Source organism: Cavia porcellus, unplaced genomic scaffold, assembly GCF_034190915.1.
Source record: "Cavia porcellus strain 051 isolate PalLab524CR breed Dunkin Hartley unplaced genomic scaffold, mCavPor4.1 scaffold_20, whole genome shotgun sequence".
NCBI lineage: Eukaryota > Metazoa > Chordata > Mammalia > Rodentia > Caviidae > Cavia > Cavia porcellus.
This window is the reverse complement of record NW_026947503.1, coordinates 62,361,487-62,387,504: the sequence shown is the minus strand read 5'-3', so window position 1 is coordinate 62,387,504 and position 26,018 is coordinate 62,361,487. Positions and strand designations below refer to the sequence as shown.

The 26,018-nt window shown below is 41.8% G+C and overlaps 1 protein-coding gene and 1 long non-coding RNA gene across 6 annotated transcripts in view; one reads left to right on the top strand and one right to left on the bottom strand.

Annotated features, from left to right (window-relative positions):
- Positions 1-26,018, top strand: part of Dlgap1 (DLG associated protein 1) — a 758,966-nt gene that overhangs the window by 348,631 nt on the left and 384,317 nt on the right. The gene's annotated exons all lie outside the window — the stretch shown is intronic.
- Positions 18,679-21,600, bottom strand: LOC134471830 (uncharacterized). The gene is made up of 2 exons (XR_010041523.1): positions 21,211-21,600; positions 18,679-20,010 (listed from the first exon to the last, which is right to left on the bottom strand). It is a non-coding gene; the product is annotated as an uncharacterized LOC134471830 (long non-coding RNA).

Here is a 26,018-nt window from a genome sequence, read left to right as displayed (position 1 = left end):
CAACCAGAACACAGCATTTGATTTATATTCCTTTACTTAATGGCATTTCAGTATCTTTAATACTGACTCAGATACCTTCTAACCTGTAATTTACAAGGTATTCTTTCTTCTGTAGTTTTAAAGAAAGTAAATTTTAGTCCAACTGAGTAAGACAGCTAAATGGAAATTCAGGCAGATCACAGAAATAGTCTTCCAGTTACTTTTTTGGAAAGTATAGATGTAATTTTGAGGGCACACAATCATATATTTCAGCAACAATAGCTGAAGTAATCGAGGCAGGCAAAATGTGAAAATAGGAAGAATAACATGAACACTGTTAATAGAAGTTGGACTTACTGTAAACTGATTTCTAAGAGCCAAACTACTTCAAATGTGAGAATAAAGAAATTAGCAATGTAACTATTCAGTAAAAAGAAGGGGAAGGGATTGGGGAATGGTTGCTCAGGGTTACCAAATTACAGGTAGGAGCATGAAGTTCTGGAGAGCTGTTGCACAACTATACATAACAGTAATGTGTTCAAAAGCTCTTGAAGAAAGGATTTCAAAAGTTTCTATCAAAAAATGACAAATGCGTGAAGAGATCTAATCTACCTTGAGCACTGAGCAGCATCTCCATGGATTGAAACATCACACGGAATTCCACAGCCCTTACCTTTTCTGTATTGGGGATTTAATGCAAGATCTTCACACTGAACTATCCCTTTTTTATTTTTTACTTTAAAACATGGTCTCACTATTTCACTGTTGTCCAGGTTGGGCTCAAACTTGTGTTCCTCCTGTCTGGCCCTGCAGAGTGAACTTTTATGTATCAGACCACAGTTCTGGATTTTCTTTAGCTCCCAGCCCATCTCCTCCTTCCTCCTCTAATTACGCACACACACACAATATTCCTTTATTTAGCTAGTGACATTTTACCTGCTTTAAAGCCAGCATCCTGCTGTTATTGTTGAAGTTCTTCCTCTGCCTCTTGTCAAGAATCAAAAATATGAAAGGGAAAAGGGAAAAAACAACTGTGTTCAAAGTTTGTCTTTGAGACCAAGCAGAGAGCATTTAATTTTTCGGAGCATCTGGTCCCCTTATATAAGCAGGAGATTTTTGTGAAGGGATCGTAGAGATGGGTCTGCATCACCATGGCTCTTTCACCTGACATGGGGTGTTCTTTGGCAGTAGCTGGGGCCTTATCCTAGCTGGGGCCTTTAGGAGCCACTGCTAAGTGGACCATTGGGCAGGTCCCAAGGGCCAGCAAGAATCCAGATTTCATAACCCCGTGGCTTAGCTCTGTCGAGGAAGAGTTCATGGATGTGGAGGCCGTGAAAAAGGTAGAGACCAAACCTTGGAAATGCTAGGAGGGACTTAGAGACCATAAGGTCGGAGTGACAGGGCTGCGAGGGCTTGTGCAGCATCTGTGGAGGGTAGGGGACAAAGGCCTTCCGGGGAAACCTGTCACCCAGGTGCTGGGACAGAGAGGAGAAAAAAGTGAAGGTTCTGCGTAGGTTCACAGGCTGGTCGGCAGGCAGCCTCAGCAGCAGGGCGGCTGAAAGCTAGACATTCACACGTTAGAACATGAGTCTCCATACACTCTTGCACAACCCTCACCTGCACGTTTAAAGGATTATATTGTATGCTGTGCCCTAACAGCAACTGAGTGAAAAGGCCAGGTGAGGTGTACACGAAGTTAGAAGTCCTGAGAGTGGAGGTGGTCATGTGTGCCTCAGCTTCAGCTGCTGGAAAAGACAGAGGACGGCAGAACCAAGTGATCACACCACCAGGTTTCCCAGAGACACTGAGATACAGTTCCTAGCTCCACTTGAATGCTGTAGATGTTTCAGTGTTAGAATACAGTAGATGAAGGAAATTGAGGTCCATCTCTCAGTGTAACCCTATCCCCTCTTTCACTCAATTAGATACAAAAGAAAGGAGAGGAAGGAAGGAAGGAAAAAAGAAAGAGGAAGGAAGTCCTTTTGTCACAAGGATGTTCAGTGTCAGAGCCAGAGGAGAGCACAACATCTGGATTCTTAGTTTCGTCTTGTTTGTACATAATCCTGACATTCAAGGGGAGAGCCTGTTTGTCAATGTAGGAGGTTGAGAGGAACAACTTCGAGTTATACTGTTTGTTGAACTGGAGTGAAGTGTTCTCTAAAAATATCTCAAGTACTTTTCCTGAATATGAAATTCTGTTAATTATTTCTACTGAATAAGTGATACATAAGTTTCTTTCATATGTGTTGATTGAAGAATTACTTTGATAGAACATAAACAAAAATGAAAAAATTCAGAGTTTAAACACAAAGTTGCTTGTTTAACATAAATCTGCATTTTCACAGTGACACTTTCCTTAAAAACCAGTCCATGTTTTTAAAAAAGTCTTGTTTGTGACAGGATTTGAAAAGAGTAAACAAAAGAGTTTCTCCTCTTTGCAATAATTTCTTAACTTAATAATCCCTGTTCCAAACTATTACTTATTTTTAAAAAATATAGCACTGCATTATCCAGTTACCATTCAGAGAGAGAGAGACAGAGAAGACAGAGTCATACCCTTGTCTCTCTATGTTAAAAGTATTTTAACTAACACATTTATGCTTCTGTTTATTGTCTTTTACCTACTGTTTGTGCAATTCAGTTTTGCTTATAAAAAAAGATGAGATGGGGGTGGTTTTGTGCCACATAAACCAGTAAGTGACTTCTACATTAGACTCCAATGGTCATGTCTGTTCTGGTCATGATTGCGTTAGCACAAGGAGTTGTTTTCAAGTGAGGGTAGAATTAAAGTTTAGTGTGAGGAGAGCCAGGAAGGTGTGTGGCTTTCAGCCCTGGAAGTTAGTTGTGGGCACTGGGTTCTAGGTTCATTACTGTTGTTCTTGTTCCTTTGATGGGTCCAGCTCTGCCGAACTGAGAACCCAGTCCCTTCCTCAAGAACATTAACCCTGGCGAGGGCCAATTCATTCACAAAGAAGATGAGGGATTTGCCTGAAGCAAAGGCTGTTTGTCCAGAAATGTGATCTACTCTGCTGTAAGGTGTCCCGCTGCATTTCAGTGTCCCTCTGAGGAAGATTAGAAAACCTGCAAGGTCAGGGACCTCTGCACATGAATCCACAACTGTCTATTTGTGAATAATGTAAGGGACATTTTGCTCACCATTGTAAGTTATAAGAGTGACTTTGGTTTGTGAGTCTTAATAAGGTCTTGATATGATTAAAAATATCTGACTCAAATGAATACACAACAAATAGTATACAGATGTTGCCCGGAGCTAGGCGTGGTACATGCCTGTAACTAGCATTCTGGGAGGCTGAGGCAGGAGTGTCACCCATTCCAGCAGAGCTCGGGCAATTTAACAGCTTAGGCTTTTCTCAGAATAAAAAGTAAAAAAGGCTGGGGGTGTTGCTCTGTGGAGGACCCTAGTTTCACTCCACAGTAATTCAAAAAAAATAAATAAGTAGCATTGTTTGGACTGAGGCTATAATTCAGTAGTAGAGCAATCAGCTAGCATGCAGGAGGCCCAGGGTCCAATCCACAGCACTGCACAGAAAGAGTTTCTAAACTTCAGTAGCAATCCAGAAAGTATAAAAGGAGAAAAGATACCATATTTTCACCCAAATGGTTAGAAAAAAATTTAATTTGATAATAAAACTTTTGGCAGAAATATAAGAAATGCATCAGTTCTACACTGCTGGCAAAATCCAGTGAGTTTTTTTTTTTTTTTTTTTTTGGATGATGCTTTGTAAACATTTAAATTTTATTTATAATTTATGATTAAATAATTTTATTTCTCAATATCTGATCTTACAAGAAATGTTTATTGACGCATTTCCCATAACAATAAATCTTAGCACCACATAAATATCTACGAGTAGAGAAAATTAACTACATAACTTCTGGCTCAGCCATTTTATAGAGACTTCTATAACTGCAAAAAAAAAAAAAAGAGAAAAGAAAAAAACCCTTTAAGTATTTTATATTTCCTGAACCAGAAAGACCCTGAAGACCATAATCTTGTGTGCCAGCTCACTCAGAGCTCTGCACTGCAGCCCAGAGTTTGGGTGTCCACGGTCAGGCACGCATGTTAGCTGTGAGCATTTAAGTACTTTCCTGTGTTATGCATTATTAAATTTAGCCTATATATGAATTTTAAACTAATGAGCAGAGAATAAGGAGAAAGCTGAGATAAACCATTATTCTAGTACTTTCCCATCTAGTGGACGAGTGATTTTATTTCACAGCTACCCTGAGCTGGGATTTGGAGTCATCTGGTCCTGTCCTCTGAAGAGCCGGAAAGCATTCATTCATGAATTCATTCACTCATTCGCCCTTCTTGTGATTAAGTGGATGCATACTTATTTATTCAACGCCAGCTTACCCCAGGCATTCTGACCCTCATAACTGCTGTCATCAGGCAGCCTAGGAAGAGAGAGGGAAAGACACAGACACGCAGGGGCTCCCCACCTGCTGTGAATGCCCTGGAGAGTAACGCTGTGGCGGTGGCAGGACCCTTCCTAGCTGCTCCACCTGACTCATTTCTAAGTGGCTCATTCCCGAATGCCCTGGCTCATTCTGCCTCTGGCTTTGACTTGGTCCTACCTCACAAGGTCTCTGTGGACAAACTTAGCCAGCAGCTCTTTCCCAAGCAGCTCCAACATGTAAGGTACCTTCCTCAGTCAGCTTCCAGGAACAAAAGCAACAAGGACCCCAGTTCCTCAACCTCTTTATTTAAAAAAGAAAAGAAAGTACTGTCCTTGCTTTCTTCCACATTTTCTTACGTTTGGAGCTTCAGTGGGAAAGAGCCAAAGTGGATGTGGGCTTATGCATGATTCCCTAATGTACTGAGTAAAACACTGGTCTTTCCCAGGGTAGCAACAGGTGGGGAAAGGGGGCAAAATAGCAGGTGCTCAAAGAATTCGTGGAGGATGGGAGACGCGTAATATAATTAGATCACTTATTTCACTTCCGAAAATTTCAGAGCTATCACTCACTTTCGCATCTCAAATCTCCACGGGGGGCCAAATCTCATTTAACCGCGTGTCTCTGGTTTGTGGGGGCCACAGCCTTTATCACACTCTGCACCGTGCTCTTCAGATGTCAGCCTGAAGATAGCAGTGGTCAGTGATTGTCTTTCATCTGAATCAAATTCCCTGAGTCACCTCAGGTGAGCCCCTGTCACTTAGGCTGAACCATCAACATGCTTTTCTCCTTATTTGAAGGGGAAGAAAAACTATCCTGATTATCAGTCATGATGCCACCTTCAAGTTGTTCTACTTGTATATGCATACGTTACATGGCTGTGGCCACCACATGCAGTCATGGGTGTATAAATAATCTTAGTTCATGTTTTTTTAAATTGTTCTGTGGTCTTGAAAGTCTTTCTGGTTATAACGGAAGCACCATTTCCTAATTGGCAATTTCCTTAGCCATTTGGTTATTATTAAAGACTGAGTTTCCTCCCAATTAACCCCTGCTCTAAGGCCTCAAGGGTCGTCTTAGCATTTGTTATATTTTCATTATTTTCAAACACATTCCTCAACGGACTCGTGCACCTTTAAACTCACTGTCGCGGAGCTCTTTTATGCACCGTGCTGAAGAGGACTTTAAAAGTCCCAGCTGTCTCCATGGTTTTTACAAACAGCTCTTTGACACTGTTGTAGTTTTCTACCAATGAGCTCGGAAAAGCCACCTCCCTTCCATATTGATCAAGTGAGGCTCTGGGGCGGACACCCCTGCGCGCACTGTCAGAGGTCTCATAGTAGACTATCATTTCAGTTAACTCTTGGTTTCATCAGTGACATGGTCATTAAATCGTTCAGAGATCTGGTGGAAATGCATTTATGAATGCAATATGTATTATATAGTGTCATCTGATAGGAAACCAAGTTTTGACACAGATTAACGAGCTAAAACATTTCTACTTTGTTTGCTTTCTGTTTTCTATTTTAATTTTAATTTTTATTGGTTCGTGTTTGTAGATTACCATAATTAGTTTATTGTGGGGAGTTGCTCCCTGTAGCTAACATATCTCAACTCCATTTCACCGCATTTCCTTCCTTCCCTCCCCCTTCCCTGGCTCTCTTGGTCCCTTCTCTATTGCAAGCTATCTTTTTAATCAGAGAACTTTGCTCAGCAAATAATTTCTTATGTTCTTTAGCAGCAGAAAGGAAAATAGCCAATAAATTCCTCTGTGATGATCATGTATGAGTCTCCTTGGGACAGACATTCCAAGACCCCAGCAGTTGCCTGGAAACACAAGCTGTAACCCAGCCCTGAATATACATTTTTCCTGTGCATGGATATATGTGACCCATTTTAGTTTATAAACTAGGCACAGTAAATGATTTACAATCGTAATTAATAATAAAATAGGTCTCTTGCCAAAGGGAAGAGGACTAGGAGATGGAGGGCGCTGGGAGGAAGGGGGAAGGGGATAGGGAAAGAATTCAGCTCCTCACAGTGAGTGTAATCACGATGTACTACATGCAGGTACTTATAAAAATGGAATTTTTAAAAAGGAAAAACATAGGTCAATTATAAACTTATACTACAATAAAGTATACTTAAAACTTGTGAATCATTTATTTCTGGAGCTTCCCACTTGGTTGCATTTTTGTTTTTGTTTTTTGTTTTTTCTGGACCACAGTAGACCAAAGGTAGCTGAGGCCATGGAAGGGGAGAAGGACTGCAGAGCAGACTTCCTGAGAAGCTGCACACAGGTCCAGCTACGCCACTGCACCCGGTGGTTGACTCAACAAGTGTCCCTGAGGACTGTGATTTGTCAGCACTATGCCAGCACCAGGGAGAGTCAGACAGCAGATGATGTGAAATGGGAGGCACGTATAAAATATCAAAAGGTGATAAAGTTAAGTAGGAGAAAACTGGAGAGATGCTAGGGCGTGGAACAAGGGTTGTACGTTAAACAGTGCTGCACCAGCAAGGACCTTACTGAGAGAGTGACAGATGAGAAAAACCCTGCCGGAGGTGGCAGAGAAGAACCCACGTGAACCTGAGAGAACCCGCTGGTAGGCAGAAGAACGATACCAAGAATCCAGTGCCCCTGGGCATCACTGTCCACTGAAAGAGGGTGGGAATTGGAATTAGGAAATCCTGAGGGTGAGCTCCTGCTGTGCCCACCTGGGTGACCGTGTTCGGTTATAAACTCTGGGCCTGGAGAACAGACTGCTTCTGAGTTCCCTACTCAAATCTCTGCAGTGGTAATGGAGTCATTGAGAGCAGATTAATTGGGTCTGAAGAAAACGGAACCCCTGCATCCTGGTGATGGAATGCAACTTAGTACAGCCACTGGGGAAAAAGTATGGAGGCCTCTAAAAATGACTGAAAGAACTAACTTATCATCCAGCAGCTCCCCTCCTGGCTCCATAACCCATAGAAATGAAACCATAATATCAAAGATATTATATGCTCATTGCAGTGTATTCACAGTCAATCACAATCAATTCACGATCAACATATTTAAATCAATGAGTGAACAAATAAAGAAAATGTGATACGATAGGTGTGTGGGCACGTAACAGAATACTACTCAGCCTTTAAAAAGAAGCAAATCATCTCATGTGTGTCAACCCGGAAGACGTGCAAGTAAGAGAAGCCAGATATGGAAAGGCAGATAGTGCACAATCTCATATACATGTGCAATCTATAAGAGCAGGAAGTGGGGAGGGGGCTCCCAGGGTCAGGGGTGTGGTGTGGGGAACTGGGAAGATATTGGCCAAAGGATAGGAAATATCATTCCTATCTTCATAGGAAGAAGTTCAGGAACTCAGTTGGACACCATAGTTACTACAGTTGATAACACTGTATCGTGTACTTGAAAACAACTTAAAAATAAAGCACTACTTGCAAAAGAAGGGAAAAAAGGAACAACAGGATGTTAAAGGGCATGCAGCACATTTGATTCACAAAGCAGGGAAATAACCCATCGACGAACACTTTCCATTAAAAATGCTTTCAGTAGGACTCCAAGTTGAAAACTAGCCTGGACCATTTGGCAAGACTTAGCCTCATAAAATTTAAAAGGCTGGGGACCTAGCTCAGTGATAGCACTGGCCCTGGGTTCCATCCCTAGTATTGGTGATGCAAAGGAAAGAAGGAAGGAGAGAGGGAGGGAGGGAGAAAAGAGGGAGAGAGAGGGAGGGAGAAAAGAGGGAGAGAGAGGGAGGGAGAACGAAAGCTTACCACAAAATAAGAATTCCGGTACCTTGCCTGCTGACTCTCATTATGTAGCTGCATATTTCCCTGCTGTTGTTGGTACAGTCAACCTATAAATCCTTGGGGATTGCTTCCAGGGCCCCAAAATGTGCCAGGACTCAAGTCCTCCATATAAAGTGGTGCAGTGTTTACCCATAACCTAAGCACATTCTCCTGTATAATATCTAGCACAGTGTAACTGCTCTCTAAATGGCCATTATATCGTATTATTCAGGAGATTCCGTGTGTGTTCATAGAAATGCACTGGTAGAAAACCATTTTTCAGATGGCTTTAATCTGTGGTTGGATGAGTGCACAGACGTGGAACCCATGGATACGGAAGGCGGGCTGCATTCCTGGACATTAACTCTGCAGCAGAGGCAGGAAGCTAGTGTCTCCCCGTACTCTCTGGGACAGCTGGATTATTCAGGCCGAGTCTCACTGGGGGCTGAGCCACCATCAGTACAGCTGACAATAACAGCAGCAAGGTCTAGAGCTTGGGAAGTAACACAACTGACAGGGGGATTCATAAACCGAACACCAAGTTGCAGTTCACTGTGTCAGACAGGCCAAGGCTGAGGAAATGCTTTCGGCATGCCCTCTCTGATGAGAACTGTCCTATGTAAAAGCTAGCCCACAAAGTTGCTGTGTGCCCAGAGGTGTATAAAGAGGAAATCAGGTCCTACTCAAGCTCAGTGGTCTACCAGTGGACACGGTAAAACCTCCTTGTGCTTTCCTTAAGCTCGAGAGATAGAAATGGGGCTGGGGATTTAGCTCAGCATCGCCATACATGTTTGCCTAGCAAGTGTGAGGTTGTGAGTTCGATCCCCAGTACCAAAAATAATAATAATAATAATACAAACTTTGTATAAGAAATAGAAATGATCACTTGGCCTCAGAGGATGATATCACACAGGATGATGTCAACTCAGAAAATTCTTAGTCTCTCAACTTCTTTTAACTTTCTAGGCACACCTAACCTTTAAGTTTCCTAGGCAGTGCATTGTGATGCTTAAGTGTTATTTTCTGAAATTTTCAAACACTGTTCTAAGTCAGAGGACATGATGTTGCCTCATTATATTCTTGACGTAGGGCTTTTTAATATTTCCATTTCCTGCTTAGAATCTGGGTGCCTCCAACTGAAGAAAGGACATTGGTATGACCCTGCTAGAGAAATAGCCAGAAAAGGACCCATATCATGGTTGTTAATGATCTAAAAGGCTCTTCTAACACTTCCTGAACTAAATTCTACTTAGCCTGACAAGTGTGTGTGCGTGCTTGGGCGTGTGGGTGGCAGTGAGCAAGAAGGGTCCTCTTAGAGGCCCTTCACCTTGCAGGAAGGACACCACCACAGCAGCCACCGGAACTCAGCGCACTGTGTAATGTCACGCTGTCCACACCACAAGCCCAGAAGAGCAAGAAGTGTGCCCTATAGATTCACTCCTACTAGGAAAAAGCACATTCCGATTTGAACACCCCATGACTGTCTGCATTTGTCTGTCTTAAAGATGGAAGAGCAAGAGATTGTTTCAGATCAAAGTAACCATTTTATAAAAACACCTCCAATAGATTCACTTGGCATTTGTAAATGTCATTTTGAAGAAATCTTTAGTGGTCATGTGAAAAATTCAATAAATGTCATAAATATATTTGTGTGTGTGTGTGTGTGTGTATATATATATATATATATATATGGCTGAATTATTTTCAAAACTTTATAATAACTAGCAGGGAAAGGAACTTTGGTGGAAAATGAACCTTAGTATAGACTGAAACACAGGAAACTTTTTAACATGACTAACAATATAAAAAAGAAGATGACAGTACATAGTCCAAAAATATAGCTATCTAGGGTTTGGATAGACTACATAGGGACAGACTGGTTCTGTGCCACCCCAAATGGTTGCCTCTTGTGACATGGTTACAAAGGCACCTGTCACCTGGCTGAGTCCTTACATATTTCAGATGGCATGTGGATGAAGTCCACAGAGGCACACATCTGGTCTGGGGCAAGGTCTCTGTCTCTGTGCATCCTTGGTTCCCTTTTAACTGCCATTCTCTGTCTGCTTCCGCCATCCCAGTGGAATCCCAAGACCAAGTCCCTGTCTCTTAGTAAGCGCACAGGAAGTATTCATGGGAGGCAGGCAGGTGCTGACCATTTATTACAACCTAACTCAAAAGGTGTGTTTGGACATGATCCAAACATATATCTTTTACACTAATTTTATTAAAAATACTTTTAAAATAAATTGGTAAATAAAAGGAGAAGACAACCAAGCTTTGGAGCAAGGCTGTTCCAGTGTGGTCCCCACCCCGTGTCTCCTAAAGAGTTCCCAATGACCTCTGCAGTCTTCTGTTTCCTGTTAAAGAAGGATGCACTGGGCAGCACCTCCAGCCTTGTAATTCTAGAATCCTTTTGTTCATCTAAGGTGAGTGGGAGCACATTTTGTTCCAATAAAATGACCAATTAAATTAATTGTGTACATTTATAAAGAAGTATATTGATTCTCTCATGCCTGACTTCCTCAAAACATCTTTTGAGTTAAATTATGACAAAAGTCATAAAAATAAAGGTAATAATAACCTTGAAATAAAAAATTAGCTTCCAAACAAAATATGAGGATGCAAATAAATGTGCTGAAAGGGAAGCATAGCTGTGATTATGTGTCACGGATGACTAGTACTTCCCCAAAAGAAAATGTTACATAATTCTCCAGAATGCCTAAAGTTTTCTTTGTATTAAAAAAACAAAAAAGATTTCCCTTGTGGTGACTTTTTCAAAAGAAAGCAAAGAAGAAAATCAGAAAAAAATATGCAGTGTCTCTGTGAGTAGGTAATTCAAAGAAAGAAAAACCTACCTGAATGAGTAGGAAATAAATATTAAGAGATAGTCAAACCCTCCAGAAATCAGGGTACTACTAATTAAAGCATTAATGGAGTGCCAGTCTATAATCACCAAGCTGACAAAAGCTAAAAAGTTCCATAACATCAGATTGTGGTGATATGTATAGAAACTGAGGTTCTGATGCCTCCCAGTGGGAATACGGTCACACACCTGTTGGAGAAAGCAGTCTCACCAAATGTGCTGACATCAGAGGTGAGCATACTCCCCAGTCCAGGGACCCTGCTTCTCAGTGATGCTCCCTAAGTCACTGTGCTGCCCAAGGCAAAACCTGTGTGCTGTGCGTGAGCAAGCTACGACTGCTAGTGGAGTTGCCGGTTTACAAATTGTCTAAATATCATGGAATAGAAACAGCAAGATTGTGAGCTTACAGGTAGCACATGAGCACAACTTCAGAAACAATGTCAAATAAGAAAAGTTGTAAATAGGTCATCATACCACCCCACGGTAAATTAAACATGCCCAGGGCCAAAGCTTTTCAACGCTGTTCTGTATGTGTATGTGTGCACGTGTATATACAGGGGAGAATATAAGAAGTGTGGGAAGGGCATATTCTGCTTTCTATGATAAAAAGCAATGTAGTGGGAGGGAGCTTGGGGTTAAGAACAGATGACAAAGGAAGGGAAATAGCAAGACCAAAGGAAACGAAGCACGATAGGACTGTCCCATGGACTGCTCTGTGGATAAGAGGGAGGGCCTCAGTCTTTAGTTTGCTTGTCTGAAATCCATATTGTTCTAAATTTTCCAGAAGAGTCACAGCAGGTGAGGGAAGACCTTCCTCTAGCTCACTGCAGGCCTCCTCCCAGGCAGGGCTCCTGGCACATAGCAAGCACGACATCTGCACCATTACCAATCCACCTTCTAAACCATAATGCTGGCACCCAAGGAGCCAAGCACTCGGCAAATCTGAAGACAGAAGCTTGGCTTGGTAACAGTTACTGAGAGTGGCCGCGGGATCCACCCTGAACCAGGTTCAGGCTCGCTGTGGTACCCACTGCAGCTGGACATCAGGGCACTTCCTGCCTTGATTAGTCCTATGGGTCAAACTGCTCAGAAAATGAATTGAGTACTTCTTTTCTGGAATAAGAGCCACATTTAGCTAAACAGTTACTTCATTCATGATTACACAAAAGAAATGCATCTATTTTAAGACCTTCTCATCCTCACAAGCAAAAATAGAGTGCAGGGTACTGACAGTGAAAAGGAAGGGAGGGAGAGAGGAAGGAAAGAAGGAAGGAAAGGAAGAAAAAGAAAATGAAAGAAAGAAGCTACAAAACATTAACAAGAGTTACACTGCTAGGTCCACCATTAACTTTTATTTCTGAACAGATAATAAGAAAGCCTAATAGATACTTTCTGTCAGTAAATATGGTTATTTACTGCTTATGATTATTAAATTTTCCACTGTAATTTTTATTTGGAATTATTTCTTTCAGAGTTGAGTCATGGGTTAGGCATTTATTTGAGCAGTATTTACGATGCCTTTCTTCCAGCACAGGGTGTGGAAAGTGGACATACTGTACTCTGTCTCCCCACCACCTTAATGACACCTGTGTATGATTATTCTACCAGGGCCCCAGGGAAGGACCTAAGCTTTACACAAAGGGCATATCCTTTACTATTGGTGGAATTTCAAGTTTCAGGAAACCCATGTGTGTGAGTGTGTGCGCATGTGCCTGATACACAAGTGCATGCACTCACTTGTGTGGTTGGTGTGTGACTACATATCTTCTAATTTAGATAATCCTGGCTTACACAGGACAAGCTTCTTATTTAACATCGCTTATCATCAGAAAAATTCCCCCAAATTATCTGACTACCCTAAGCCAATAGCGCTGTGGACACCGTAGGTTTGTCCCATGTTAGACAGGACCTTTTTCCACGGAGATACTGACATGCAGCCTTCCGCAGGTATGTCTGGAAAATACACACTTCACAGTAAATATTGGAGGGACTTCTCATTTGAAGAAAAGATATGCCCGCTTGTATAGAACCAGGCCCTCTGGATATATTTAAATATTAGTAAGTCCCTAATCAGGGAGATTTTAAGGAGTAGAAATAGACAAGAGCTAAGTGTTAGCATCTACTTGGGTCTGAAGACCCTGGAGGACTGGAGGACGGTGAAGCCTCTTCAGCACTGCCGCAAGAGTCTCAAGATCAAAATGATTCTTGACGATTTAATTTATAAAACTTTACACAGCAGGAAGCACCATCAGACACCCCAGGGAGGCACGACCTCCGGAGGTCTCTGTGATTGGAGTGCTGGCTGCTGGGTGAGTGTGTCCAGCAGGCAGCACAGGCGCTGGACTCAGAGGTGACCTTCACCAAGAACTTCATAGATGATGCTTCCTTTCCCTGAACTGCTCCAAGCAGGAAGAGATGTTAATTTTGGAAAGATTAAATCACTGATCTTTTGCAGTTCTTTCAGGAGCTTCATGCAGATGAAGTATTTTCTTCAACCCTGTGTTTTGCTATCGCACTTTAGGGTTGTGGAGTGACTGCCCTTGGACATGGGTGGGGCACCCTCATTCTCTGAAACTTGATTGTTCTGAAACTTGATTGTCATTTTGGGTGTTTGCTGATGGCTTTTTGGTTTTAGAAATTTGAGGTGGGTGTTAGTATGGGTGTGAGGAAAATCAGTGAAGGTGTAGCATCTTTTCAGTGGTGGAAAAGTAAAGACTTCCTTCGATTGTTTTGTTAGAAATAATAATTCTCACCCCTGAGCTCTAGGAAAAGCCGGGGTGTCACGAACCAGAATTTCCTTGTTCTGTTTCCCACTATTCAGTTGAATTTGTCAGCTATACATTGAGACCTCGGTCTTTGCAAAGCCACCATCCTCCACACTTGGAGGACCCTTCTGCCAACAGAACACACACAAACCTACACTAAGCTCCTGTCCTGGTCTCCTTTGTGGCTTAGGGAAGGGGGTCGAGGGAAAGATGTGGAGATCGCATATGAGATTCCGAGGTTTTCACTCAGGCTGTTTGTTTCATTATTTTGCTGCCTGCGCAGCCCGTGTGACTCAAATTTAGATTACATATCGCTGAATCTTAACTACTGAGATGTGATTTCAGTAAAACTCCTCATCTCCTCCTCATCACTTGGAAACACTGCCGGGGACTGAAATGTAAAGGAGAGAACTCGCATTTATTGAACATTTAGTGCATTCCACGCACTTCACACAAGCCACTGCCTGTGATCTCCACAGCAAATTTGATGGTAAGACAGCGTTGTTACCCTGCTCTACGTCTGAGGAAACCGAGGCTTAGAGAGGAACTAGATAGCTTCCCAGGGAGCACACGGTAGTGAGTCGCTGCCCAGCCTGTGCAAGCCACATACATAGACGCCTCTTAGCTCTGCTCACCCAAGCTGGCCCAGGCCCAGAGCCTGAGAAAGTTTCCCGAATTCAGTCAGTGGAATTTCAGGTTCTGAAACCAGTGTGCTTCAGATTGAATTTGAGCAATAACAATATAAAGACCATATAAGGCATTTTTTAAAAAGGGGTTTTGCAAAGATTAATATGAGAACTGAAACTTCCTTCGTGGTCACCACCGCAGTCACCTCACAGTGTCGTTGGTTATAGCTTCTAGATGCTTCCAGAATCTTCTCCCAGAGAATATATACAAGATTATCCATGTAGCCAGCTGCTCCAGCCACCTGTTTTCCATATAACTTTGTATCAGAGTTATTCCACACTTACATTACATTATCTGTGAGTTGTGGAGAACCGGGAAAGATAAAATTTGAAGATAACTGGGAACTGGGTCACTGGCAGCCATGATAACAGGCTGGGAATGCTTTAGAGAAGAGATTTGAATTTACGATTAGTTTCTGTTAAAAATGAATGAACTCTAGAAGCCAGAGTAAGTTTATATTGGTTATATTATTTCAAAATGTCTGTTCTGGCTTCCTATATTTAAGTATATAAAAAAATTCAAGACTAAATATCTTCTATAAGGAAAAACATGTTTTCCAGACATTCTAAAGAGAGGATATGTGAAAGGGGAGGATGCAAAATGTATTTACTTAGATACTTAATCTGTTCATAGCATAAATTTGTTACTTTTTGATCTTAAAGTTGTAAAATTAATGAATTTTCTGAAGATGAATGAGAGGTATTTTTGTATGAGAGATCTAAAATATTGAGATAAATAGATATTTGTTTGTTTTTATACATCTTGTTTTGTTTCACAAAGATTTAGAGTGACTTATAAGGAATTTTTAGATCAAGGCAGCCATTGGTTGATAGATCAAGATATAAATTACAATTAGTATCACTATATGATGAATTTTTTATGGCTATGCTGCATAATTTCTAAAGTTGAGCTAATTTTCATAAAAGCCAAAGGAAAAAGGAAAACGGAATATTATATCACGCATATAATAAAAGTACTCTATTGTTCAGTGAAGCAAAGCTTTTCCTGACACCTAGGCCGGACGGGCCTCCGTCTCCAGACTGAAGACCCCGCAGACAAGCCCACTGCTGGCCGGGCAGTGCCCGCGGGTCACAGGACTTTGTGCTGTTTGCACCACACAGCGCTTACCCCCGTTGCACCACGGTGCCGTGGCCTCACTACCAGCTGATTGGGAGGCCAGCCCCGAAGCCCCTCACCGTGATGGGCCGCGTCCTCCCGGGGAGCTCAGGGCACAGCTCGGGCTGCAAACATCACTGTGGTGTAGGCTCTCCATCCATTTCCTAGGGCGAGCTTCAGAGCTTTCCATCCATCCATAGAGCTCGCAGTCAGGAAATGCACTGACCACGGTCCTTCAAACACCCGTCATTCCGTATCTGTTATTCCTGTGAAGTGCTCTCAGGAAGAGGTGAGCAGCGCACACTTCAAAGGCTGACTGTGCTGCTGACCAAAGGCAAAGCCAGATGCACTCCAGTCAGAGTGAGCGCTAACCGATGGTCTCCTGCGAGAGCCTGGCCTGGGCGGCGCCAGTACCCAGCTGGGCATGAGGAGGAGGAGGCAGCTCTCACACAGCTGATTGGCAGTATTTCTAATGTCCAGTGGCAGAAAACGAGGACCCAGTGCTGGACACATTATTGTCCAGATTTGGCTTATTATAATGACTATGCTGTGATTCACTGCTATTTTTTGTAATTTAAAAACAAGGCAGGCTAGAATGGCTCTTAAAAATGGGCTGCGTAAATCTGGGTGTGGTGGCGCATGCCACTAATCCTGGCACTAAAGAGGCAGAGGCAGGAGGATTGCCACAAGTATGGGGCCAGTCTGGGTTACATAGTGAGTGCAAGGCCAGCCTGAACTACATAGTGAGTCCCTGTCTCAAAAATAAATAAATAGGCTGAGTAATGGCCATTGGTGGTACACACCTGTAATCCCAGCACCCTGGGAGGCCGAGGCAGGAGGACTGCAAATCCAGATCCAAGGTTGTGAGTTCAATCCCCAGTACCAAAGCACTGTTTGAGGGCCTGGGTTTAATATCAATACTACAGGGAAAAAATAGGGTGGAAAACTTCCAGAGCAAGCAGAACAAATCTGGCCTCACTATTCCCTCCAAGCAGAGCCACATACACAGTTTTAATTTTCAGTCTTTCACAGATCAAAAATCATCACGTTAGTCTAGGATCACAATCGCACTCTAGTTGTTATGCTCTTAATTCACCTTGACAGCATAGAACTATACAAACATGTTGATCATGATAAGTAGTTTCTGGATCAAATTCAGGGAATAAATTTTTTTTTAATTTTATTTAAGGAGAAAAAGAAAAAAAGCAGAAAAAGGGTACAAGTTATACAGAATTTCAGAAAAAAAAATAAACAGTAGGAAATCACTAGTTAATGGATTACATATTGTCATCTTAGAAATGTTTGTTCAAGTTACAAAATGAAAGCTTATATAGTGGCGATTCAAACAGTGAGATCAAACAGTTCTGTTCAATGATCCAACAAAACTCTGTAATATTGTCTGTCTTATACACTTAAATATACATGCAGGTATATCGTTTAGAGCACTTTCTTTTCCTCTCTTTTGTACAATGACTATTATACATTTTGGGTTTTATTGCTCCCACGGTTCTTATTACTTTTTTTGGAAGAGAGTAAAACCAAATGTGACAGAACAGAACAGAGTCAATCAAATCAAAAGGGTGGACATAATAGATAATGTAAAAGCATAATACAAGGTGATCAACAATGGTTACCATAATGCCTCCCGCTATCTCTAATAGAATTGCCTATATCATCAGTTATAATAAAATTGAACAAAACAGTAAAGAATGAAACCAACAAAACCAAGACATTGGAGATATTACAGGTCTTCAAAAACAGATAATAGTCAACCAGAATGGGCGTCATAATGAATCCCACTATCTTCACAGCTGTTGCCTAAACTTTCGAACCTGGTACTATCAAGCAAAACAAATAGAGGAACATCAGTCTAAACAAGATGGTGAGAGCATACAGGGCTTCAAATCAAGTTAATAGTAAATCAAAGTGGGTTACTATAATATATCCTACTATTTTTTTAATTTATTTTTCCCTTAATTAAAAGGATAAAAATTAAAAAGTAAATAAAATGGAGATTGAGATAAAAGAGGGCATAACAACAAAACAGCGCAGATCAAAACATAACCATTTAAGCAAAATAGTGTTTCACCACAAGATAATCAAATTCAGGGAATAAATTACTCAGGCCAGAATTACAGGTAGATTCACTGAAGTCACTGTAAAATATTTAACAGGTACCATAAACTAAAGCTACAAACTGGCCACTTTTAAGGAATCTGGTGTTTGCTAATTTCGTGATTGTTAGACGCATCCTAGAGCAACAGTGACACAAATGTGGTCTTTGGGTGGCTCTTCCTGCCCTGTGAAGCCTGAGAAACTTTTCCTCTGAAAAGAGAAATGTTGGAGGCGGAGATTCAAAGTTATCATTTTGATTTGATCTGTCTACACAAACTCAGGAAATTTCTGTCCACTACCTAAATGTACCGTGTCTTGTCCTTCCTCCTTTTCATCCCAATATCTAAGAGAATTCTAGATACTAGTGCTCAATTCCTCTTTTGGGATCTATTTGAGTGTGTGTGAATCACTAGGCAACTACATATGAGTGAGAGGTGAATGGATGAATGTTGAATGAATCCAATGAATGAATGAATGAATGAATGAATGAATGTGTAATAGGTAGACAAGTGGCTGCTGGTGTGGTTGTTGTCCTAGCAACAGCTACACTAGAGTAGAAACCAAGGATGTCTGTGATGCTTGCTCCAGCTAAAGCAGCTCACAACAGATTAGTGACACTGGACAACAGGGCCACCAGCTGGGCATCCCAGTTTCCAAGGACAGGGTTGCAAGCAGAGTTTGTGTTGTTTTGTTTTGTTTTACATAGTTAATTATTTAATCTGAAATCTTTATTTTTCTTATAGTAATTAAGCTTATCTGTGCATTTTAGATACATGGCAGAGGAGTGTGGAGAACAGGTGACACCACAAGAGAACAGGTGGGCATCACTACCGTTCATGCCCTATCACAAGGTTTCCCAGATGAAGCCAAGGAAAGGCATTTAGGACTGTGTTGGTTACTTCTCTTTTGTTGCTGGGGCAAAATATCCAATACCCAAAATTAAGGAAAGAAAGATTTATTTAGCTCACAGTTTGTGAAGATTTTAGTCCATAATCAGTTGGCTCCAAGGCAGGGTGGCATGGCACAGGGGCAGCCATTCATGGCAGAGGCAGGTACCAAGGTAACAAAAGCAAGAAGTGCAAAGCACACCTCCTTCCCTCCCTTATATCGTATGCCACCCCTGCCCCTGGGCTGGTGCAGCACTCACACTGCCAATCCAAGCGCTAGACAACCAACCAATCACAAACGATAGACGCAGCTGCCTTCAGGACTGCATGAGGCTTTGGGGAAACAATGAGACACAAACCATAACAAGAATGGAGGAGCATTGCAGGGCTTAAGGGTGTGAGGGAAGCAAAGCACATTCTCAGAGCAGAACAAAGCAATGGTGTGTGGGGGGAAAAGGGCAGGGCTGCTGCTCAAACAAAAGATGGGACCCGTGTCCTACAGGGCACCCAGATTCGAATCGCACTTCATCTATAGTCACCATTGCCTCCGAGGCTTCTAAGTGGGGCTCTATCATATGGCGACCATTTTCTTAGGAAAAGAAAAGATTCATTTGGTTCTCAGCCTGGGAGACTTTCACAAACCCCTTGATCACTTGGACCCCTTGCTTTTGGCCCTCTCATGGAGCAAATGGTGGAGCAAAACCGCTCACTCACCTCACGGCCAGGGAGAAAAGAGAGGAGAAGAATGGGTCTGGGCTGGAGCTGTGCAGTCTCCTTCAATGTCCTGGCCCCGTGGCCCACAGATCTCCCACCAGGCATCACTTTCTGGAAATCCCATTGCCTCCTGGTAGAGCCAAGCCTGTGCCCCAGGGCCTCTGGGGGCCATTCATGGTCTGCACCATGACCAGGACATTCAGACAGTGGTGGAGGACACCAGTGCAGAGTCTGCACAGGGGAGGATGCAGGAGAGTAACAAGACACAGACAGATCTGTGGACCAGCCAAGGAGATGCTTCCCAGTGAGCCTTAGGTGCCCATAGGTGTGGACATCCCTATGACCATGACATTCACATGCCACACGCCTGGCTGTCTGAGGGCTGGGTATAGAGTTATACAACTTTACAGGGTCCAAAAAGCATACTTTTCCAGCCATACCAGTTTTCCTGTCCATGCATCTGGTATTTAATAGACTGTATGGGATATTCCACATGTTACTATGACTTGGGGTGAGATGGTTTGCCAATCTGTAGGCTAATGAGGTGCATCCGTGAGTGCTTCCAGGTGGGTTAGGCTGTGCCTGGGAGTCAGAGGGGTGAGGGCCTCCAAGTGCTTCCTCAGACAACACGGTTTTCAACTCCAGGTAGGTTTATTGAGACGTAGCTCCACTGTAAATCAAAACAAAAAAGACAAATTTAACTACGTAAATTCACCTGGAAAATTGTAAAAGGTGGGAAAATCTTTTTAACCTCCCTTTAGAACACAAGGAAACACAGCGAGGAAGATACAAAAGCAAAACCCCACAGACAACATAATAAAGAGGGGTGGAAACCCAGCTGTGTGGACCAAGGATTTGTATTCCAGATACGTGGGGTCGGATAAGCCCCCGGTAGTACCAAGACCTGCCTGAGGCTTTCAGTGCGTGCACAGAGGCAGAGACGGTCGATAGTGATAGCCTGGAGCCTGTGGTACTTGTGTGTAATCACTCGATTCATAAACTTAAGCTGCTCCACGATTTTGGAGAAGAGGTGTTTGTGCAGAAAAGTTGACCACAGTCCTGTTCGTCACCCAGTGTACTTTGCAAATGGAGACAAACTTTTGTCAAACATTTTTGTTTGGCAAACAAACTGTTCAAAAACAAAAGCATTCTTGAATCCAAGTACCACTGTAGATAGAAATATGGGTAACATAAAAATGATAAAATCAAGGGCCAGCTACATACATCTTATCAACAAATCCACACATTAAATTTATCTTAATTTGCCTATTAAAAACCAATTTTCATATTACCTATTAAGCAAAACTCAGCACTGTAGGTTACACACAGCCACCTTTCCTCTGCCTGACATAATAATGAGTATGTATTTTCCAAGTGGAGGAAAGTCTTTATCCAATAGAGGGAAGAGGAAGTAAAAATACACAGATATATATTAACTTTGTGTAGTTACATATTAATATATAACTAAATATAACTAATATATAGCTATATGTTAATAAATAACTGTAAGTAATATAGATAATATATGACTATTAATACATTATACATTAATTATATATGACTATATATTAATGTTAATTATTTTTGTGTAGTTATATATTAATACATAACATATAACTATTAATTTAGAACTATATATAATTAATATATATTACTACATATTGTATATAACTACATATTAATATAGAGTTATCTATAACTAATGTATATTATATAGAACTATATGTAACTATATATTAATATTTTAATAAAACTATATATTAATATTTTAATAAACTATATATTAATATTTTTGTCTTGGTTACTTTTCTCTTGTTGAGACAAAATACCTTTGCCCAAAGTTAGGGAAGGAAAGGTTAATTGATCTTACAGTTTTGGAGGTTTCAGTCCGTAATCAGCTGGCTCCAAGGCAGGGTCGTGTGGCACTGGAGGAGCACTTCAAGGCGGCAGCAAGAACACAAGGAGACAAAAACAGCCTCTTCTCCTCCCTTATACTGTCCCAGCCCACGCCCCGCAGGGCGGTGCAGCGCTCACGAAGTCTCCGTGCCCTCCTCCTGCACAGGATGAGCATCCCGGCTCCTGCTGAGTGTCTCAGTAAAACTGCTAAACTTTTCAAGTTGACACAATGTATTAACCAGAATATACCTATGTAACTAATATATAAATGTATATTGGTAAATAGCTATAGATAATTGATATAACTAATATATATGACTATTAATTATATGATTATATTATTGTGTGTAGCTATATATTAATATATAACTACATATAATACATAGCTATATATTAATATATAACATGTGGCTATAATATATAACTAATATATGACTATTTTTAATATATAAATACATAAAATTAATATGTACCTGTATGTTTTATCTCCTCTCCCCTCTCTTGGATAAATGGAAAGATAAATAAAGCGTAACATTTTAAAGTAAAACTATTACAGGTAGAGGAAAGAATTAGGAGAAAGGAGACAGTGATCTGAGGTAATTTGTCTTGAAATTCGAGGCAGAGCGCTGTAAACCGTGTATCCGTCCAGCAGGTGGCGCGGGGCCCCGAGGTCCCGAGCCCCCGAGCCCGGTGCTGTGCCCCCAGCGCCCGCCTGCGCTCCGGAGCCCCTCGCCTGGGGTGGGGAGGGCTGGGTGTCCCGAGACCGGCTCGTGTGTGTGCGGTACATAAAGCAAATGAGCGATCACGCCCGCGTCGTTCAAAGACTGAAATCTGCAAGAAAAAGCAGTTTAAAAAAAATTTAAAAAGCAAGAAAAGAATCCTCCACGCTTGAATTAGAGTATGAACCATGACGAACTGTGGTTACAGTGATTTTATGCAAACAGACGTCGCCTCATTTTGTTCCCCGCTCCGCCCCTCGCACGGGGGTCCCGCCCTCTCCCCGCGTTCCCACCCAGCCCCCCCGCCCAGCGCGACTCTGGAGCAGCGCCCCCTGCCGGTCCGCGGCGGGAAGCGCCAGGATGAGCCTGCAGGGCCTGAGCCTACGCTCAGGCTGCCCCCGCGACTGACCCCAGCACTCCGGTGGCAGGTTAGAGACGCTACCGGCAGCCGGAGAAGGGAACATCCGAAAACAATCACTGGCGCGCCAGGAAGCTCATCGATCAATTCACGAACTCCTAACCTTATTATGAAATAAAATGGCCAGTGATTGTGCTTTTAAATATGCAAGGAAAGCAAAAATTATTATTTTAAAATCTGCCAAGTAAAGGAAAGAGATCAAACAACTGATTCTGCCTCCCCTGCACGAACTATTGTGCAGAGCCAAACAGCGGAGGGGGTGTTATTCTTTGTAGAAGTATCCCAGTGCCGGCAAACTTAGGGCAGGAGTGTTGTCTCTCTTTGATGACAAAAGATGTTGACGTCTTAGTTGTTCTTTCTGAACTAAAACTTAAGTATTCAGATTTAAATGCAGTGTGGCTGTTTGCAATGAATATGTGGACCTGGGGTTGCAGTTTGGATACTCGTTTGTAAAAGGTTCACCATCACTGATACTGCATAGTGAAAAATGAGAGGAGATGAACTATCTCAATAGCTTTAAATTTGATTAAAAATAATATTCTGGATATGCTGTTAAATAAAGTATATTATTCGCGTTACTTGCAACTATTTCTTCTATATGTATTATAAAATTATAATGAATTAAATCATAACAAATTATAAATTATATTTGTGACTCATACTGTATTCTGTCTGGCTGGACAGCACAGCTGTCACTCACAGGTGGTCCATGAGACAGAGGAACATGTTCAAAGATGGAAACTGTACAGTCTAGAAGTTAGGGCTAGAAATTTAGAAATTTTTATTTCTAAATCACTTAAAAGGCAGAGCCTAGGTGGCTGAAGACTAATGAGCTCTACAACTTCTTTGTACACTGACACCAAACATGAGCATAGATGAAGCCGTAGATTTGGTATCAGTTATAGTTTCACAATCAATTACTATAGTAATTGCACAGCAATTAAAAGCATAGATATTTGCATTGTTTAAAGTAATTTATTCTCTTACCATCAGTAAGTGAACTGTTCTGTGGGAAACAGTGGTATTCAATTTATCTCTCCTGAAATTATTACATTTTTAAAAATCTGGAAATTTAATTATCTCAAATTTTCTCAGATAAATGCATCCATAATTATCATCTCTATACACTGAAAGGGTTTGTTTTAAATTCACTTGTTCTAAAGCATCAAAGAGCACTCCTATATCTCATGAGAACTGATGTGATTTAAAAGACTTTTTTTTGAATAAAACAATACAGAACCGAATTCTGCACGTAAATATTTTAAATCCTTTCCCCCAACTTTACTATTTCCCTCGAGGTAGAGATCATAGGAGTGCTCCAAATATAAGAAACATTAAAGTCAAGTGCAGAATTAAGCTTGCTCAGACTTTTAATTTGACATTTTTTACAAGCCTAGTGTAACAGGCACTCAGAAATACTAGGTAATGTTTTTCAGTTCACTAATTCAATGATACTAAAGTTTTCCTTCAGTTTTTACTCATTTATGAAAAATTATGCCACGTTAGCATGTTCTGATAGTTTATCAAGGCAAATAAATGTAATCCAATGTCTCGTTTACAGAAAGATACGTTCGCGTGCAGGAAATTACAGATCAGCACAGTCGCATACATTGAAAAATCTGTTTTCCTCACTTACATTGCACCAAGGCGAGAGAACACTAGGGGGCAGTGCTGCCAGCGCAAAGCTCCGGTGGAGCCTGGAGAGGAGAAAGGTGTTAACAGCAAAGAGAGGTCCGGTCCCTTTCAGACCGCGTGCGTGTTACTGTCATCTGTTGGAGAGATGCCTTGCTGAAACCCTGTCCTCTTTCGCTTGGTGACAAGATTTTCCTGGGAGAAAATCTTCCTAAATGGATTACCAGTCCCAGAGATGATATAAGTAGAGGAATTGCCAGGAGAAAAAAAAAAAGCAGTTCACAAACACTGACCCCAGCTCAGCAGCTGCCACATCTTCGCCCCCCTGGGTCTCTTTCACTTCCTCAGGCTTCCCACCCTTGGGCGCCTCCAGAAGGCTTCGAGGGCATTTTAATTCTCAGCCTTCAGCTTTATCGCTCTCTGTTCTTAATTCGGGTCTATCCAATAGATTTCCAAGTTGCAAGCCTCTCCAAAACTTAATGTGCAATGCCAAGCCCCACCTACAAAAAAGAATGGACCAGAACTAAAAAATCAAAACAAAAACATCAAAAGCTATAGAAATGTTACATTTTCTCACATTACATTGTCCTCCACCAAAGGGCATAAAAATTATTGAAAACAGTGCCTTATAGTCCCTTTTACTGACCGCTGGGCACAGCCCTGGGTGTCATCATTGTTACAGTGAGATAAACATTTACACATCAGATACAGCAGACAGCTGAGTTCAGGGCCTTTTTAATATGCAGCACTTTTTCTAAGAGCCAAACAACACGTCCATTTTTTTGTGTGTGAAAACTGGCATCTGTATTATGTAAGCTGTTCTCTAAATCATGGCACTGACCTACTGAAAGTTTAATAAATCACTCAATGTAATGCACATGATGTAGTGAGTCCTGAGAAATTCTTGAAGTCTGTTTGGAATGTGTCATTTAGCAGCAGGTGGCTGAGGTGCTTATAAGAGTGTGTGATTGATATAATTAATCCTAATGGATTTTGATTCATTTCTTCAGATCTTTGGTACCTAGCATTCCTGCAGCCTATTTTCTTGCAATTTTGTTAATAATAATTGGTGTGGCAATCATCCAGGTAACTAGAAACGTTAGCTTCCTGAGGCCTGGCAAGTTTGAGGTGTTTCTGGTTTCACTACACCTTCAGGATCTCATGGAAACAGTCCCACTCAGAGGGGTCGCAGTGAATCCAAAAAAAGCAAGCAGAGCGGATGAGATGACCAGAAATGAGCACAGTGTCCTCCTCCAGGGTTGGAAGAGCCTGGGGCAGAAATGGTGGTCCCAGAGTTTGGAGAACCCAGCTCAGGAACTTTGGAGGACTTGCTGTCTTACAGGGACACAATCATTGCTGGAAACCAACACTAGGAGAAAACAGGACAGAAAGACCCATCCTGCTCTCCCCTCCTCACTGTGTGCACCAGAAGACCCTCACCTTGGCTCCCAGAGCAGGGCAGAACGGAGCTGAGAATCTGGACAGGGTGCAGAGCAGGGGAGAGTTGGTACCTGGAGCTTCTGACTCTGTTCAGATGACCTTGAGCCTTATCTGTTCATTTCACTCAGGGCATCGTTATCTTTTGCCTAATTTACATCTTTTCCTTTCATTGGGATAATGTACTTGCAACTCCAGTTAAAGGTAATTCAAACATGAAGCATGTTTGTCGTTTCATGAATGACTACTCTCACCTCATCCTCCTCCCTCCTTTCCTTCCATTCCTGCTTTCTACTGAATACATGGAAAAAGCACAAATCTCCTTGGTTGCATTCTAACACCATCGTTAGATGACGGGTGATTCTGTCCCCGGTGTAAGGACTGTGCAGCAAAGCTGTGGATAAAAGCCAATGGCTTTATCAAAAAGCATGCGCTGCCTTGAAATTTGATGAGTAAATAAAATCTTGTTATTTTCCTCTTTCCTAAGGGGTCTCTCCATTTTTCAAGCAAAGCCTTGTTTTGTGTCCAAACCCCTTCCCCTCCTTCTTCCCTTCTCTTCCTGTCCCCTTCCCAGTA